Source organism: Eubalaena glacialis, chromosome 16, assembly GCF_028564815.1.
Source record: "Eubalaena glacialis isolate mEubGla1 chromosome 16, mEubGla1.1.hap2.+ XY, whole genome shotgun sequence".
In the NCBI taxonomy this organism is placed as follows: domain Eukaryota; kingdom Metazoa; phylum Chordata; class Mammalia; order Artiodactyla; family Balaenidae; genus Eubalaena; species Eubalaena glacialis.
Window position 1 is genome coordinate 14,876,820 of NC_083731.1, and position 19,417 is coordinate 14,896,236.

Consider the following 19,417-nt stretch of genomic DNA (forward strand, 5'->3'; position numbering starts at 1 on the left):
CCCTGAGAAAACCATAATTCAAAAAGAGTCATGTACCAAAATGTTCATTGCAGCTCTATTTACAATAGCCAGGACATGGAAGCAACCTAAGTGTCCATCGACAGATGAATGGATAAAGAAGATGTGGCACATATATACAATGGAATATTACTCTGCCATAAAAAGAAACGAAATGGAGTTATTTGTAGTGAGGTGGATGGAGTTAGAGTCTGTCATACAGAGTGAAGTAAGTCAGAAAGAGAAAAACAAATACCGTATGCTAACACATATATACGGAATCTAAGAAAAAAAAAAAAAGGTCATGAAGAACCTAGGGGTAAGACGGGAATAAAGACACAGACCTACTAGAGAATGGACTTGAGGATATGGGGAGGGGGAAGGGTAAGCTGTGACAAAGTGAGAGAGTGGCATGGACATATATACACTACCAAACATAAAATAGATAGCTAGTGGGAAGCAGCCGCATAGCACAGGGAGATCAGCTCGGTGCTTTGTGACCACCTAGAGGGGTGGGATAGGGAGGGTGGGAGGGAGGGAGACGCAAGAGGGAAGAGATATGGGAACATATGTATATGTATAACTGATTCACTTTGTTATAAAGCAGAAACTAACACACCATTGTAAAGCAATTATACTCCAATAAAGATGTTAAAAAAAAAAAAAAGTCAGATGGATGATGTGAAAATCTGTGGAACTCATGCTACGACATGGGTGAACCTTGAGGACATTATGCTCAGTGAAATAAGCCAGACACAAAAGGACAACTAGTGTGTGACTCCACTTCCACAAGGCACGTAGAGTAGTCAAATTCATTGAGACAGAGAGAACGGTGGTCGCCAGGGGCTGGGGGGAGAGGGATGAGAAGCTGTTGCTTAACGGGTACAGAGTTTCAGTTTTGCAAAATGAAAAGCATTCTGGAGACTGATCGTACAACAACGTGAATGTACTTGACACAACTGAACTGTACACTTAGAAATGGTTTTGATGGTAAATCTTATGTATATTTTACCATAACTAAAAAGAAAAGAAATCTCTGGAGGCACTCCAGAAAGCCTGGATCAGATGATTTATACATGACAGAGAAAATGCCAAAAAGCAGGAAGAAAACAAGTTACAGACTGTCCACTCAAATCACCTCTGTGTCCCGGTAGCTCCTGGTCCTGAGTTTATCCAGTTCGAGGCTAGGGGACCCACAAAGCCAGACTCTAAGCCCAGGAAGACCAGCACAGAACAACAAATGTATTTCAAAGAAGCTATTAAGAGCACTAGCTTTTTTTTTTTTTTTTTCCCTCTTTCAGGTCAGGAAAGCTTGCCAAGACAAGACAAACAGGTAATTAAGAACTGGTGCTGTTAACCAGCCACTTCTGTTTTCATTCATAGTAAGAGAGCTTCCAATTTCCCAATGGAAAAGAGGCCTTGATCTCAACGATAAACCCAGACATGAAAAGGATGGGATTAATTGAAGTCCTCTTTGGCCTTTGTCCAAGTTGGCTCTGGGAAGTTTGGCAAGGTATAGGGACATCACTTGGAAAACTCAGATTAGACAAAAAGCCACACAGGGGAGCTCCCTGGGGAAGTGGATCAAATGAATTAAGAACTTGGCCTAGAGTTCACAGGGGAACCTGTCAGGACATCGCCGGCAGATGCCTCCCAGACCTAGAGTGCAGAGAAGAGAGTCTCCCTACAGACCTCGCCAGGGGCTGTGTCTAACCTCAGGGGGTGCATCGTTGTGCATGCATTTATGGCCATGCTTTTTAAACAGAGATGTAGCGCATACTTCACTCACCTTCCCCAGAAGAGCAGGGCTGAGGCCGAGAGAAGGCTTGTCGTGTCTCCGTAACCGGCCCCCTGACTGCTGAGTGAGCCCGTGACTGAGAGGTGGGGAAGAGGATGAGACGAATGAGTGTCCTCTGACCCCTCGGCCGGTCCGCCCCCTGCCCTGCCCCCGCCATCTCCGCCCTTCTATTCCCCTCTGCCCTTGTATCTGCCCTTGGACTTGCCCTCACATCCATCCGGGTCTCCCCAGAGTTCTGTCTCAGAGCTGAAATCTTTCTTAAGCTAACTTCTCTGTTGTTTAAAAGCTTAGCCCTTGATATTTGAGTGGCTTTACGCAGAAGGACAAGGAGGGGAGGGGTGAGGATGGAAAAGGCATGAGGGTCTGAGGTATTGATTGGCTTCTTCTCTCAGCTTTTAAACCAGGGTGTGAGGCACGTAACATGCAGCAAAGGCAAACACCATAGCATTTTCACCAGATCCAGGTCCCCCATCACTGTGACGGGGGGAAAAGTTACCTTTGTGGGCCCCTGACCTCCACGCTGCAGCCCCTCCCACCTCTCCACGTATGTTCCGACCTCTCCTCAAGAGCATTTTAAATTTCTGACTCAGGTGTTGCGTGGCAGACTATCTGATTAGGTTATTGCATGATAACGACAAAAGAAAAGGACTGGGGACTTCCCTGGTGACACAGTGGTTAAGAATCCACCTGCCAATGCAGGGGACACGGCTTCGAGCCCTGGTCTGGGAAGATCCCACATGCCGCGGAGCACCTAAGCCCGTGCGCCACAACTACTGAGCCTGCGTTCTACAGCCCGTGCGCCACAACTACTGAGACCGTGTGCCACAACTACTGAAGCCCGTGTGCCTAGAGCCCGTGCTCAGCAACGAGAAGCCACCGCAATGAGAAGCCCACACACTGCAACGTAGAGTAGACCCTAAGAAAGCCCGTGCGCAGCAATGAAGACCCAATGAAGAAAGCAAGAAAGAAAGAAAAGAAAGAAAGCAAGAAAGAAAAGAAAGAAAGAAAGAAAGAAAGAAAGAAAGAAAGAAAGAAAGAAAGAAAGAAAGAAAGAAAGAAAGAAAAAAGGAAGAAAGAAAGGAAGAAAGAAAGGAAGAATGAAAGGAAGAAAGAAAGAAAAGGACTGGTAGCAAGATAAGACTGGAGCTAATTAGAGACACAGATGTAGAGAACGAACGTATGGACACCAAGGGGGGGAAGTGGCGGGGATGGTGGTGGGATGAATTGGGCGATTGGGATTGACATGTATACACTGATGTGTATAAAATGGATGACTAATAAGAACCTGCTGTATAAAAAAATAAATAAAATTCAGAAAAAAGCTATAAGGATATACTGTACAACAGAATATAGTCAATATTTTATAAAAACTATAAATGGAGTATAACCTTTAAAAATTGTGCATCACTATATTGCATACCTGTAACTTATAATACTGCACAGCAACTATACTAATAAAAATTTTTATTCCAAAAAAAAAAGACTGAAGCTATTTATCCAGCATTTCAAAGGGAAGAAATGAATCATTCCAGAAACTGCTGTCAAGTAAAATTCCAAAATGAATTATTAAACCGATGGCTTGTGGCGATTTAGAAAAGGAAGCAGTGATCATTGGAATGACCTCTTGGGTTCAATAAATATAGGAATGTAATGCCAAATTAAATGCATATGCTTATAAAGACTGATGGATCCAAAGAAAACTAGCAAGATCCTGTATAAAGATTTCAGCAGGCATCTACGTTTCTCAACATGTTTTTTTTTTTTATAAATTTATTTATTTATTTATTTATGGCTGCGTTGGGTCTTCGTTGCTGCTCGCGGGCTTCCTCTAGTTGCAGCGAGGGGGGGCTACTCTTCATTGCTGTGCACGGGCTTCTCATTGCCGTGGCTTCTGTTGTTAAAGAGCATGGGCTGTAGGTGCACGGGCTTCAGTAGTTGTGGCACACGGGCTCAGTAGTTGTGGCTCGTGGGCTCTAGAGCGCAGGCTCAGTAGTTGTGGCACACGGGCTTAGTTGCTCCACGGCATGTGGGATCTTCCCAGACCAGGGCTCGAACCCGGGTCCCCTGCATTGGCAGGTGGATTCTTAACCACTGAGCCACCAGGGAAGTCCTCTCAACATGTTCTTGACACATAGTACTGAGCATATACATATTACATGACGTTAAGGTGATTATTACATGGGATAAGGGTATTGTGTTTATCTTTCTCAAGTCTTTGTCTCTTAGAGATGTGTATGGGAGTATCTATCGGTGAAATTATACGTATCTGGGAGTTGGGTTAAATGCTGGAGGCAAGCAGCAAAAGTGGAGAGTTCAATGAGAAAAGACGGACAACATGTTAATAATTGTTGAAGCTTGTTTCATTGTTAATAATTGTTGAAGCTTGTTTCATTGTTAATAATTGTTGAAGTTCATTGTACTATTCTGCTTTTGGATATGTTTGAAAATTTCCATAATAAAAAGTTTAAACACCTACTTCCCACGATAGGATATGAACAAATGTTTGTTGAATAAAAAAGAATGAGTGGAATAAATTCCCTAAACTTTAAAATTGCAATATAATTGTGTCCCCACTGACATTTCTAAAGTGTTGGATAATTTTATGGATCTTTGTTGCTTCTTGGATCTCACACTTCCCTTGTGGATCCATTTTTTTCTTTTCAAAGTATATTTATAAGTGTATTCAGGGAATGGTATGCCCTCTCTGAATGAAAGAATTTTAAAGCCTTTGTGCTATTCAGGAGAAAGACAGAGATACTCAATAGAAGTTGTGATAATGAGCATCCTTATCTGGTTCCTGATTTTGAAGAGACATTTTCTAATTTCTAACCACTAAAATATGGTATTTGATATAGATTTCTTCTAGGTTCCCTTTAGGCTAAGGGATTTCCCTTCTAATTGTAGTTTACATTTCTGGGTGGAGTGAGGAGACTTAATTGTGCATTGATATTGAATGCTATAAAATGACTTTATAATCTATTGATATCATGTAGGTTTTCTACCTGTATCTGTTATATGATAAATTACATTATTTTCTGGTATTACACTATCTTTGGATTGTTGAAGTGAACTTATTAAGTATTATTAAAATATATTATGGGTTTTCATTTGCATTAAATTGCTTTATAGTATTCTGACTTTTTTACACACCCTTTTTCAATCTTAAATTAAAATTTCTTTTCCTTCTCTTTCTCTGTTTTTTCCCTTGACTAACCTTGCCAGACCTTTACCTATGCTATTATCCTTTTCAAACAACCGGCTTTGGTTTCCCAATATATAAAACATATCTTCTTTGGGGTTAATTTTTTCCAATTTACTTTTAATTTTACTGCATCATGGTCAACAAGGATTTTCTCTATGATATCAATTAATTCTTTTGTGGCCTAATACATTTATAAAAATATTTCATACGCACTTAATAATTCTCTGTTTGTTAGAGTTCTATACATCTTTGAGATCAAGCTTACTAATTTTACATTTATATTAATTTTGTATTTGATCTGGAGTTTCTAAGCAGCATGTATGAAAATCTCTATATGTGTGGATTTATCAAATGATCTTTTTTAAAAAAATTATTTATTTATTTATTTATTTATTTAATTTATTTTGGCTGCATCGGGTCTTAGTTGTGGCGCGTGGGATCTTCGTTGAGGCATGTGGGCTCTTTGTTGCGGCGCGCGGGCTTCTCTCTAGTTGTGGCGTCCGGGTTTTCTCTCTCTAGTTGTGGTGTGCAGGCTCCAGGGTGCGTTTGCGGCACGTGGGCTCTCACGTTGAGGCACGCAAGCTCAGTAGTTGTGACGCATGGGATTAGTTGCCCCACGGCATGTGGGATCTTGGTTCCCCGACCAGGAATTGAATCCATGTCCCCTGCATTGTAAGGCGGATTCTTTACCACTGGACCACCAAGGAAGTCCCTATCAAATGATCTTTTGATTCTATGTACTTTTGATTTATATATTGATGCTAAATCATCAGAGTGTACAAACTCAGGATTGTTTTAACTTTCTGCAATTTTGTTTCATATTTCTTTCAGTTTTATTGAGATATAATTGACATATAGTACTGTGTAAGTTTAAGGTGTACAGCATAATGATTTGATTTACATGAAATGATTGTCACAATAAGTTTAGTGAATAGCCATCATCTCATATAAATACAAAATTAAAAAGAAAAAGATATTTTTTCCTTGTGATGAGACTCTTAGGATCTACTCTCTTAACAACTTTCATATGTAACATACAGCAGTGTTCATTATATTTATCATGTCGTACATCACACCCTTAGTACTTATGTATCTTATAACTGAAAGTTTGTACCTTTTGACTGCCTTCATCCAATTTCCCCCTCCTTTCTGTGATTTTTTAAAAATCCTATAATATTGATCCTCTTTATCCATAATAATACTTTGTCTTTTTTTCTTTTCTTTTCTTTCTTTTGTTTTTTGTTTGTTTGTTTGTTTGCCACAGGATCTATTTTATCTACTCTTAATGTATTACTCAGGTCAGGCTGCCATAACAAAACACAAATTGGGTGGCTAAAAAATAAGAAATTTATTTTCTCACAGTCCTGGAGGCTGGAAGTTCTAAATCAGGGTGCCAGCATGGTTGGTTTCTAGTGAATATTCTTCCTGGCTTTCAGAGGGCTGCCTTCTCGCTGTGTACACACATGGTATTTCCTTAGTGTGTGCTTGCAGAGAGAGAGAGAGAGAGAGAGAGAGAGAGAGAGAGAGAGAGAGAGAGAGAGAGAGAGCAAGAGAGCAAGAGAACTCTGGACTCTCTCTCTCTTCTTACAAGGACACTAGTCCTACTGGATCAAGGCCCTACCCTTATGACCTCATCTAACCTTGATTACCTCCCTAAAGGCCCTACCTCTAAATACAGTCACACAGGGGTTTAGGGCTTCAACATATGAATTGGGGTTGGAGGGACACACACATTCAGTCCATAACATTTAATATTGTTATACCAACTTTGTTGGGGGAAATGTTTTCTTTGTATATCATTTTCCTTCACTTTAAACCTCTGATTTCATTATGTTTTAGGTGGATTTCTTATAAATGGCATAGATGGTATTTCTTTTTTTCTTTTTTCTTTTTTTTGCCACGCCATGTGGCTTGCGGGTTCTTAGCTCCCAGACCAGGGATCGAACCCAGGCCCTTGGCAGTGAGAGCTCAGAGTCCTAACCACTGGACCGCCAGGGAACTTCCCCATAGATGGTGTTTCTTGTGCAATCTGAAAACCTCTTTTATGACTGATGAGTGTAATAATATAATACATACGTGATATACAGGATAAATAAAAAACACTACACATATTTTATTGTCATTTTAAAGCCCTGTTTGAGATGGAGGCTCCTACTTTTCTTCAATTCTGGACAATTTTCTCTTCAAAAATGACCTTTTTACCTGTTCTCCCTCAGTTCTCCTCTAGTTTCATACATCCCAACCTTCGTTTCTCTTAATCATGCTTTCATATATTTCATCTCTTCATTTCTCTGTGCTATAATCTGGATAGTTTCAGATTTCTCTTCCAATTTACTAAGTCACTTTTCAGCTATTTCTAAACTGCTGTTTAATCTGGTAATTGAGATTTTGCAAACTGTAATGGCCTTCAGAGGAGATTATCTTCTCTGTGGGAGTTCCATGTGACATGGTTTGTGAGTTTTTCTATCTGGTGGTTTTAAAGTTGCTTCTGCCAGGTATAGGGGAGGGTCAATGGTTCTATTAAACCTCTCTCTCCCTCCCTGCCTCCCTCTCTCTCCTCTCTTTTTTCTGCTAATCCCTTAGTTTTGATTTGTATAAATCAGGATCCAATCAGGAAAAGAGAAACCACACTAGTACTTTAAACAGAAGGGATTTAATACAAAAAACTGGCTACCTAGGTATTGGAAATCTGAGAGCACAATGGAGATACTGAGGTAACCCTGAAACAAATAACTGCAGGAAGCAGATACAATCCCTTGGGTTGAGGAAACAAAAGAGAAGAGGTGGGGTGACCAGAACTAAAGCTTGAGAGAAGGGCACTACAGGTGCTGTTCAGACTCCTGAGGGGAATGTCCACTCAACCGGTGCTCAGGCAAGGCCTCAGCAGCTGTGTGGACCCCTGAGGAAGAGGCCTGACTCCACAGGGGCTCAGACCGCGAGGAGACGAGTTCTGGGAAACCAGGAGGTGTGCACAGGGCATCAAGGAGCTCAGCGCCCCTGGGGCTCAACTGTCACTGTTCCTAGTCTCGCTGAGAGGGGGCTTGGGCTGTTGCTGGAGACGGTGCCAGAAGCTGGAGGAATGCTGGCAGAAACCAACATAGGAAGTCTCCCTTCCCTCCCCGGGCCTCAGGTCTCCCTCTGGTGCCTCCTGCTGACAGAATCTAACAGGAACCAACCAGCAAGGGAGTCTGGGAAAAGCGGTCTCCAGAATCCTAGCCCCAGCTCTCTAGAGGAGCCTATTAAAGGATGGCTGTATACACAGCATAGAGTAAACACAGTAGAAATGTTGTTTGGGGTTTTATCTCTTTCCCAGTCCCTAAATCGCCACCTACTTTCTGTTGTTTGAATAGTAAAGGTAACATAAAGAACTAGATTGTGGTGTAAACAAACGTGAGAATGTTTAATTTGCTTTTGGTTCTACTCATACTTTTTTGTACATTAAAGAACATGGACTTCTTTTTTTCTTAAAAAAAAAAAAAAAAGAAGAAGAAATAGAAGAAGAAGGATGGGCTTAGGGGTAGGAGACACAGGTTGACCAAGCTCATTTTGCTCTGCCCCCTTTGACTACTCCATACACGCCCTTCTACCCATATTTGAGCCTACATCTGACAACTCTAATAGTCTTGTGCTTTTTAAAGAAACTATGGTAAAATATACACAATGTAACATTTGCCATTCTAACCATTTTTAAGGTACACTTCAGTGGCAGTTCAGTACTTTCACAATGTTGTGCTACCATCACTACCATCCATCTCCAGAACGTCTTTATCTTCACAGACTGAAACTCTGTACCCATTAAACAATATCTCTCCATTCGCTGCTCCCCCAGCCCCTGGCAACTACTTTTTTTCTCTCTGAATTTGACTCCTCTAGGTAACTCATATAAGTGTAATCATATGGTATTTGTCCTTTTGTGACTGGCTTATTTCACTTAGTATAACGTTCTCGAGGTTCATCATAAATAACATGTACATAACAACAAAGTAGAAAACATGCCTAGCTGCCGTAGCCCTCATTTCTATAGCTGATCCTGAGCCTTTAGTTGATATTTATAATTTTTTCCTATTACCCATTCCATCTTCCCTTTCACTTAGCCAGGAAGTCAGCTGGTTGGGATTCTTTATGTGGTACTGTGACCTAAATCTTCATTCCTGAAGGATCAGAATCCTTAACTGGGTGAATGCAGTCATTCTTTTAACCTTAATTACTGGACTTGAGGGTATTAAGAGGCATTCCAGAGAGTCCCTGGTTTGACTAAGTCTTACCTGCCCCACCGTGTAGTAGCAACCCTACATCCTCTTATAATTGTAATCAATTACTCCAGTCAGTAATTTACCTGCTTCTCTGCATATTGATTCAGTGGCAAGAAAAGCAGTTTACCTGGAACCATTGATGTGTCTCCCGGTGGACGCATTCTCCTCTCAGAAGTAAAGAAAGTCCACTAAATCTTCAGACATTAAAAATGCAGGAATGGGAAGCAAATTTCAGGTGTGAGACTGAGAGGCGCTATTCCAACTTCTACCAGCTATATCCTGGACCAGTGTCTGACTGTGGGAGAAATATTAATTTCTGACCCAAAGCATGTACCTTATCCTGTAAAATAGCACTCCAACCTAACAGGGTGTTTTCAACCATGAAAAGGAGTCTCGTCTCCTTGGACACGGAGAAGAGAGTGAATCCGCTTGTAATGGTGACTTAGGGACCTTTGGTGTTTCAAAATCATTTTATTTGTTCAAATCCACACAGTGTCCCCATTTCAGTTCTCAGAGCCCCAGTTCTCAATTAATGCCCTAAGGTTTATGTCAGAAAACTGGAGAGGTTGCTAAATCAGTTTCTCTTGTAATTCCTCAGACCAAATCATCCAACTGTAGGTCTCTATCAGTTCTGTGGCTACAAGAGATCAGTGATTATTCTAGGGCTATCATAGAAGTTCTTGGGTTCTCTGATGGCCTTAAATTGAGTATTTAAAGTCCTGAGTTTGTCATTTTCTTTATTTAAGGCTCTTTGGTACAGTAAGGAGTAGTCATCCAACCTCACAATCCTTGCACCATCATTCCCAACGAAACGTTAAATGCAGTAGCCACTCAGTGTCCCAAAGCCTTGTCTTTGAGAAGTACTTCATCCAAGGCAGTCACAGGCCATAATTCAAACACCTCTTTTGCCATTGATGCCATACCCTACCCAGGTCCTATTTTTCATTGGCCATAGGGTTGTCACTATATTCCAGCCCAATCAATTTGATGACCAATCTCAGGTTCCCATCTTGAGGGTCTGTTTTTTTGTGATCCATTCCTGGTACCAAATAGTGCAACAGTCAGTATCTGGTCCAGAAAAACATGACTCTATGTATTTCCAAAACCATCCATCTGCACTGAGGAAGACTGAGTGAGACCCAGGTTTCTTAAACGCCGTGGGTGGGGGAGCATATATGAAGATGATCCAAGGAGAGAAGGAAACACTGAACTTTTTGCGAATAAGGCACGTGGGTACTCAAGCGTTTTGTTGGAAAAGTGAAAGTTGGGTGACTGTGCTTGTACTTGGACTGGATGAAGAAGATCATACTGAAGGGCTTATATGATCTGTTTCTTAAACCAGCCATGGTGATGGCTCCTTCATGTAAATTACTCCTGCTCTTTCTGTCTTTTCCAGCCTTTGGTGCTTGATATATGTTTATCTTTCTATGAACGTATCCTGTCACCCCAATGGGATTTCAAGCTCTGATGACAACAACCAGGAATACTTCCTTCCCTAGACTTGTAACCTTAAAGCACAGTGATGCCCAAGGCACCAGGAAGAGGTGAATTCATTCACCCTGTTAGTCATCCCTTTGATCTCAGAGAACTGAAATTACAGATTAAAAACGAATTAAGTAAAAGAAGTCACAAAATAGTAAATAATTAGCAGAAAGCAAGTCTTAAATGAATTACTAAAACCAAACCAGTCAAGGTTTTTTGTTTGAAAAGTAAAGTCTCAATTCTCATCTATTTTTATATTCTATATAAAAATATATTTATATATTTTAAATATATTTAAATATATAATTATATATTATATATTTAATATATTTAAGTATATTTATATACTATATTTTATTAGTTTCCAATTAATACTGCACAGTTGGTCCTCATGTACCCAGTTTCTATTTGCTAAACCAATACACAGGTAATTTCCATAACAACTCCTGTAATGGCAGAAGCAACAAAAATGTTAAATATTAACTTTTGAGGTGAGCGGGTAGGAGATCAGTGTCAATTCATTTAAAAAGTACAGAGTAATGATTTAATTATTTGGGGAAAGAACACAGATTTTAAGTTCAAATCCCTGTACATTTTATTCTCAAAGCAATGCAACTGAGCAGATTTGTGTTTGTAGCTAGAGATGGGAGAAAATGAAACCAGAAACATCAGGTGACTTGGTCAAGGTTCCTTCTGCCCACAATTTCTGTGTGATGTTACCTGGACTGATTGGAATATTTTGATAAAAAAATGCAACCACATGTGCTTTCTGGCTGGGGCTGGTGGGTGGGAGTGGGGAAGGTTTTCTGCTTCTGAAACTCTAGGAGAGGGAGAATGAGCCCCCAAGAGCAGTCTTATATTTGATTAGGAATCATTGCTAAATGATAAAAAAGATGCATAGTTGGGGAAAATGTCTACATAATTTACCTTTCGGCTTAACTATTTCTATCCAGATCCTAGCAATCCTAGAAGTTACTTTAAAATTAGAAAAAAGGGTGTTGGTGGATAATGTTCTTTAAAAGAAAAGCGTTCAGGAGAAGATTCATCTAATTTTTGCCTATAATTACCTTTGAATGAAATTTAACATTCAAAAATATAACTGACAGACTTCTGCTTCCAGTCAAGATGAAATAAGAGGGACCAGATTTATTCTTCCACTTGAAAGAAGAAGAAGAACAATAAATCAGAAAAATATGTGTAACTTTAAGACACTGGACATCAAACAATGAAGGGCAGTGACCCCTGAGACACAAAAAAACAAGGTGAGACAACACCTGATTCAGCTTACTGTCTTGAAATAGTTTCCAGGCCAGGGTGCAGGAAGTGGGCACCTGGGCAGACCCCACAGGAGTCTCTGAGTCAAGAAGATTGAGCCAAGGGTCCAGGGAGACCAAGGTGGTTACAGAGCTGCACAGAGAGAATCCCTCAAGAATTCACTAGAGGAGATTGGTTCAAGATGGCAGAGTAGAAGGATGTGTGCTTACTCCCTCTTGCGAGAGCACCAAAATCACAACTAACTGCTGAATAATCATCGACAGGAAAATACTGGAACTCACCAAAAAAGATACCCCACATCCAAAGACAAAGGAGAAGCCACAATGAGATGGTAGGAGGGGCGCAATCACAATAAAATCAAATCCCATAACTGCTGGGTGGGTGACTCACAAACTGGAGAACACTTATACCACAGAAGTCCCCCCACTGGAGTGAAGGTTCTGAGCCCCATGTCAGGCTTCCCAACCTGAGGGTCTGGAAACTGGAGGAGGAATTCCTAGAGAATCAGACTTTGAAGGCTAGTGGGATTTGATTACAGGACTTCGACAGGACTGGGGGAAACAGAGACTCCACTCTTGGAGGGAACACACAAAGTAGTGTGTGCATCAGGACCCAGGGGAAGGAGCAGTGACCCCACAGGAGACTGAACCAGACCTACCTGCTAGTGTTGGAGGGTCTCCTGCAGAGGCGGGGGAGACAAGGACACTGGCAGCAGAAGTTCTGGGAAGTACTCCTTGGCGTTAGCCCTCCCAGAGTCTGCCATTAGCTCCACCAAAGCCGTGTAGGCTCCAGTTTTGGGTCGCCTCAGGCCAAACAACCAACAGGGAGTGAACCCAGCCCCACCCATCAGCAGACAAGTGGATTAAAGTTTTACTGAGCTCTGCCCACCAGAGCAACACCCAGCTCTACCGACACCAGTCCCTCCCATCAGGAAACTTCCACAAGCCTCTTAGATAGCCTCATCCACCAGAGGGCAGAAAGCAGAAGCAAGAAGAATTACAATTCTGCAGCCGGTAGAAGGAAAACCATATTCACAGAAAGATAGACAAAATGAAAAGGCAGAGGACTTTGTACCAGATGAAGGAACAAGATAAAACCCCAGAGAAACAACTAAATGAAGTGGAGATAGCCAACCTTCCAGAAAAAGAATTCAGAATAATGATAGTGAAGATGACCCAGGACCTTGGAAAAAGAATGGAGGCAAAGATTGAGAAGATGCAAGAAATGTTTAACAAAAACCTAGAAGAATTAAAGAACAAACACCTAGAAGAATTAAAGAACAAACACCTAGAAGAATTAAAGAACAAACAAACAGAGATGAACAATACAATAACTGAAATGAAAAATATACTAGAAGGAATCAATAGCAGAATAACTGAGGCATAAGAACAGATAAGTGACCTGGAAGACAGAATGGTGGAATTCACTGCCACAGAACAGAATAAAGAAAGAAGAATAAAAAGAAATGAAGACAGCCTAAGAGACCTCTGGGACAACATTAAACACACCAACATTCTCATTATAGGGGTCCCAGAAGGAGAAGAGAGAGAGAAAGGACCCGAGAAAATATTTGAAGAGATTACAGTCAAAAACTTCCCTAACATGGAAAAGAAAATAGCCACTCAAGTCCAGGAAGTGCAGAGAGTCCCAGGCAGGATAAACCCAAGGAGAAACATGCTGAGACACATAGTAATCAAATTGACAAAAATTAAACACAAAGAAAAATTATTAAAAGCAACAAGGGAAAAATGACAAATAACATACAAGGGAACTCCCAGAAGGTTAACAGCTGATTTCTCAGCAGAAACTCTACAAGCCAGAAGGGAGTGGCATGATATATTTAAAGTGATGAAAGGGAAGAAACTACAACCAAGATTACTCTACCTGGCAAGGATCTCATTCAGATTCAATGGAGAAAGCAAAAGCTTTCCAGACAAGCAAAAGCTAAGAGAATTCAGCACCACCAAACCAGCCCTACAACAAATGCTAAAGGAACTTCTCTAAGTGGGAAACAAGAGAAGAAAAGGACCTACAAAAACAAACCCATAACAATTAAGAAAATGGTAACAGGAACATACATATCAATAATTACCTTAAACATGAAGGGATTAAATGCTCCAACCAAAAGACACAGGATCACTGAATGGATACAAAAACAAGACCCATATATATGCTGTCTACAAGAGACCCACTTCAGACCTAGGGACACATACAGACTGAAAGTGAGGGGATGGACAAAGATATTCCATGCAAATGAAAATCAAAAGAAAGCTGGAGTAGCAATACTCATATCAGATAAAATAGACCTTAAAATAAAGAATGTTACAAGAGACAACGAAGGACACTACATAATGATCAAGGGATCAATCCAAGAAGAAAATATAATGATTATAAATATATATGCACCTAACATAGGAGCACCTCAATACATAAGGCAACTGCTAACAGCTATAAAAGAGGAAATCAACAGTAACACAACAACAGTGGGGGACTTTAACATCTCACTTACACCAATGGACAGATCATCCAAACAGAAAATTAACAAGGAAACACAAGCTTTAAATGACACAATAGACCAGACAGATTTAATTGATATTCATAGGACATTCCATCCAAAAACAGCAGATTACACTTTCTTCTCAAGTGCACACGGAATATTCTCCAGGATAGATCACATCTTGGGTCACAAATCAAGCCTCGGTAAATTTAAGAAAATTGAATCATATCAAACATCTTTTCTGACCACAACACTATGAGATTAGAAATCAATTACAGGGAAAAAAACATGTAAAAACCACAAACACATGGAGGCTAAACAATATGTTACTAAATAACCAAGAGATCACTGAAGAAATCAAAGAGGAAATCAAAAAATACCTAGAGACAGATGACAATAAAAACATGACGATCCAAAACCTATGGGATGCAGCAAAAGCAGTTCTAAGAGGGAATTTTACAGCGATACAAGCCTACCTCAAGAAACAAGAAAAATCTCAAATAAACAATCTAACCTTGCACCTAAAGGAACTAGAGAAAGAAGAACAAACAAAACCCAAAGTTAGTAAAAGGAAAGAAATCATAAAGATCAGAGCAGAAATAAATGAAATAGAAACAAACAGTAGCAAAGATCAATAAAACTAAAAGCTGGTTCTTTGAGAAGATGAACGAAATTGATAAACCTTTAGCCAGACTCATCAAGAAAAAGAGGGAGAGGGAGGACACAAATCAATAAAATTAGAAATGAAAAAGGAGAAGTTACAACAGACACTGCAGAAATACAAAGCATCCTAAGAGACTACTACAAGCAACTGTATGCCAATAAAATGGACAACCTGGAAGAAATGGACAAATTCTTAGAAAGGTATAATCTTCCAAGACTGAACCAGGAAGAAATAGAAAATATGAACAGACCAATCACAAGTAATGACATTGAAACTATTATTAAAAACCTTCCAACAAAAAGTCCAGGACCAGATGGCTTCACAGGTGAATTCTATCAAACATTTAGAGAATAGCTAACACCCATCCTTCTCAAACTCTTCCAAAAAATTGCAGAGGAAGGAACACTCTCAAACTCATGCTATGAGCCCACCATCACCCTGATACCAAAACCAGACAAAGATACTACAAAAAAAGAAAATTACAGACCAATATCACTCATGAATATAGATGCAAAAATCGTCAACAAAATACTAGCAAAAGAATCCAACAACACATTAAAAGGATCACACACCATGATCAAGTGGGATTTATCCCAGAGATGCAAGGATTCTTCAGTATATGCAAATCAATGTGATACACCATATTAACAAATTGAAATATAAAAACCATATGACCATCTCAATAGATGCAGAAAAAGCTTTTGACAAAATTCAACACCCATTTATGATAAAAACTCTCCAGAAAATGGGCATAGAGGGAACCTACCTCAACATAATAAAGGCCATCTATGACAAACCCACAGCAAACATCATTCTCAATGGTGGAAAACTGAAAGCATTTCCTCTAAGATCAGGAACAAGACAAGGATGTCCACTCTTGCCACTATTATGCAACATAATTTTGGAAGTCCTAGCCATGGCAATCAGAGAAGAAAAAGAAATAAAAAGAAGACAAATTGGAAAAGAAGAAGTAAAACTGTCACTGTTTGCAGATGACATGATACTATACATAAAGAATCCTAAAGATGCCACCAGAAAACTACTAGAGCTAATCAATGAATGTGGTAAAGTTGCAGGATACAAAATTAATGCACAGAAATCTCTTCCATTCCCATACACTAATAATGAAAAATCTGAAAGAGAAATTAAGGAAACACTCCCATTTTCCATTGCAACAGAAAGAATAAAATACCTAGGAATAAACCTACCTAAGGAGACAAAAGACCTGTATGCAGAAAACTGTAAGACACTGATGAAAGAAATTAAAGATGATACAAACAGATGGAGAGATATACCAAGTTCTTGGATTGGAAGAATCAATATTGTGAAAATGACTATACTACCCAAAGCAATCTACAGATTCAATGCAATCCCTATCAAATTACCAATGGCATTTTTTACAGAACTAGAACAAAAAATCTCAAAATTTGGATGGAGACATAAAAGATTCCGAATAGCCAAAGCAGTCTTGAGGGAAAAAAATGGAGCTGGAGGAATCAGACTCCCTGACTTCAGACTATACTACAAAGCTACAGTAATCAAGATAATATGGTACTGGCACAGAAACAGAAATATAGATCAATGGAACAAGATAGAAATCCCAGAGATAAACCCACGCACCTATGGTCAACTAATCTATGACAAAGGAGGCAAGGATATACAATGGAGAAAACACGGTCTCTTCAGTAAGTGGTGCTGGGAAAACTGGACAGCTACATGTAAAAGAATGAAATTAGAACAGTCCCAACACCATACACAAAAATAAACTCAAAATGGTCTAGAGACTTAAATGTAAGACCGGACACTATAAAACTCTTAGAGGAAAGCATAGGAAGAACACTCTTTGACATAAATCACAGCAAGATCTTTTTTGATCCACCTCCTCGAGTAATGGCAATAAAACCAAAAATAAACAAATGGGACCTAATGAAACTTAAAAGCTTTTGCAAAGCAAAGGAAAGTACAAATAGATGAAAAGACAACCCTCAGAATGGGAGAAAATATTTGCAAACGAATCAACGGACAAAGGATTAATCTCCAAAATATATAAACTGCTCATGCAGCTCAATATTAAAAAAGCAAACAACTCAATCCAAAAATGGGCAGAAGACCGAAATAGACATTTCTCCAAAGAGGACATACAGATGGCCAAGAAGCACATGAAAAGCTGCTCAACATCCCTAATTATCAGAGAAATGCAAATCAAAACTACAATGAGGTATCACCTCACACTAGTTAGAATGGGCATCATCAGAAAATCTACAAACAATAAATGCTGGGAGGGTGTGGAGAAAAGGGAACCCTCTTGCACTGTTGGTGGGAATGTAAATTGATACAGACACTATGGAGAACAGTATGGAGGTTCCTTAAAAAACTAAAAATAGAATTACCATATGACCCAGCAATCCCGCTACTGGGCATATACCCAGAGAAAACCATAATTCAAAAAGGCACATGCACCCCAATGTTCATTGCAGCACTATTTACAATAGACAGGTCATGGAAGCAACCTAAATGCCCATCGACAGACGAATGGATAAAGAAGCTGTGGTACACATATACAATGGAATATTACTCAGCCATAAAAAGGAACGAAATTGGGTCATTTGTTGAGACATGGATGGATCTAGAGACTGTCATATAGAATGAAGTATGTCAGAATGAGAAAAACAAATATCGTATATTAATGCATATATGTGGAACCTAGAAAAATGGTACAGATGAACTGGTTTGCAGGGCAGAAATAGAGACAGAGATGTAGAGAACAAACGTATGGACAAGAAGGGGGGAAAGTGTCGGGGGGGGTGGTGGTCTGATGAATTGGGAGATTGGGATTGACATGTAGACACTAATATGTATAAAATGGATAACTAACAAGAACCTGCTGTATAAAAAAATAAATAAAATAAAATTCAAAAAAAAAAAGCATTCACTAGAATACAGATCAGCACGTGAATGTGAGGAAACCCGGGGCTTGAGAAAGAATCATCTGAAAGAATGAGAGGAAACAAGCATTGGTGCTTACACAGGACCAGGAATCATCTCTGTCATCAATGGCCAGATTGAAAAACTCGTAATTTATGGGCAGTGGGTAGAGCATTCAGGAAGGTCTTGCCTCAATAATGGGGAATAATTAGCTCTAGACTAACTACTACTCCAGAGCCTCCTAATAAATTATAAAAGCAAGACCCTAAAGAATCCAATTTCTAAGCAACACATTGCAGAATAAAGCTCAAAAATATTTATAGGATTATAAATATATCCAGCCTGCAACAAGGTAAATTTCACAATGGCTGACACCTAATGAAAGATTATACAAACATACATGCAGAGACATAGAAAATACAACTTATAATAAAGAAAATAATCAATTAATTGAAACTAACCTAAAACTAACACAGATGTTAGAATCAGACAAAGACATTAAAGCAGCTATAATAACTATTTCACATATGTTCAAAAGGTTGAATAAAGGCAAGTAAGATATAAAAAGACTCAAATTGAACTCTAGTGACTACAATTTTTGAGGTGAAAAAATAATCAGATTAGGCAGCTTACACATTGTAGAAGAAAAGATTAGTAAATTTGAAGACATCGCAATACAAACTGTCCGAAATAAAACACAGAGATAAAAAAGAAATTTAAAAGATAAAAAACAAAGTGCATCAGTAAGCTGTGGGACAACTTCAAACAGCCTAATAGATGTGTAGTTGAAGGCCCTGAATGGAGAAAGGGGAAAAATATTTGAAAAAAAAATTTCCAAATTTGATGAAAACTTTAAACCCATGGATCACAGATGCACAATTAATGCCAACATAAGAAATACAAAGAAAACTATATTAAAGTGCATCATAATCAAATTGCTCAAAGCCAATGACAAAGAGGAAACTTTAAATACATCCCATCCTGAGGAAAAAAAAAAAGAAAAAGGACATGTTAAATAGAGAGGAGGGAATTCCCTGGCAGTCTGGTGGTTAGGACTCAGCATTTTCACTGCCATGGGCCTGGGTTTGATCCCTAGTTAGGGAACTAAGATCCTGCAAGCCACGCAGCGCAGTCAAAAAAAAAAAAAAACAGGAACCAAGATCGAGATGACAACAAAGTTTTTGTCAGAAACAAATTCAAGAAAAAAGATATTGGTATAGAGTCATTGAAATATTGAGGGATAACACACCACTGTAAAGCAATTATACTCCAATAAAGATGTTTAAAAAAAAAAAGAAATATTGAGGGGAAAAAAACCCCTGTG

The 19,417-nt window shown here is 39.3% G+C and overlaps 1 protein-coding gene across 1 annotated transcript in view; it reads right to left on the reverse strand.

The window, feature by feature from the left end:
- Nucleotides 1-12,846, reverse strand: part of LOC133076335 (ATP-binding cassette sub-family C member 4-like) — a 214,026-nt gene extending 201,180 nt beyond the window's left edge. Inside the window, 1 exon segment of the mRNA XM_061170908.1 lies at nt 12,666-12,846. The gene's annotated coding sequence lies outside the window, so the exon portion shown is untranslated.
- Between the last annotated feature and the right edge of the window lie 6,571 nt (nt 12,847-19,417).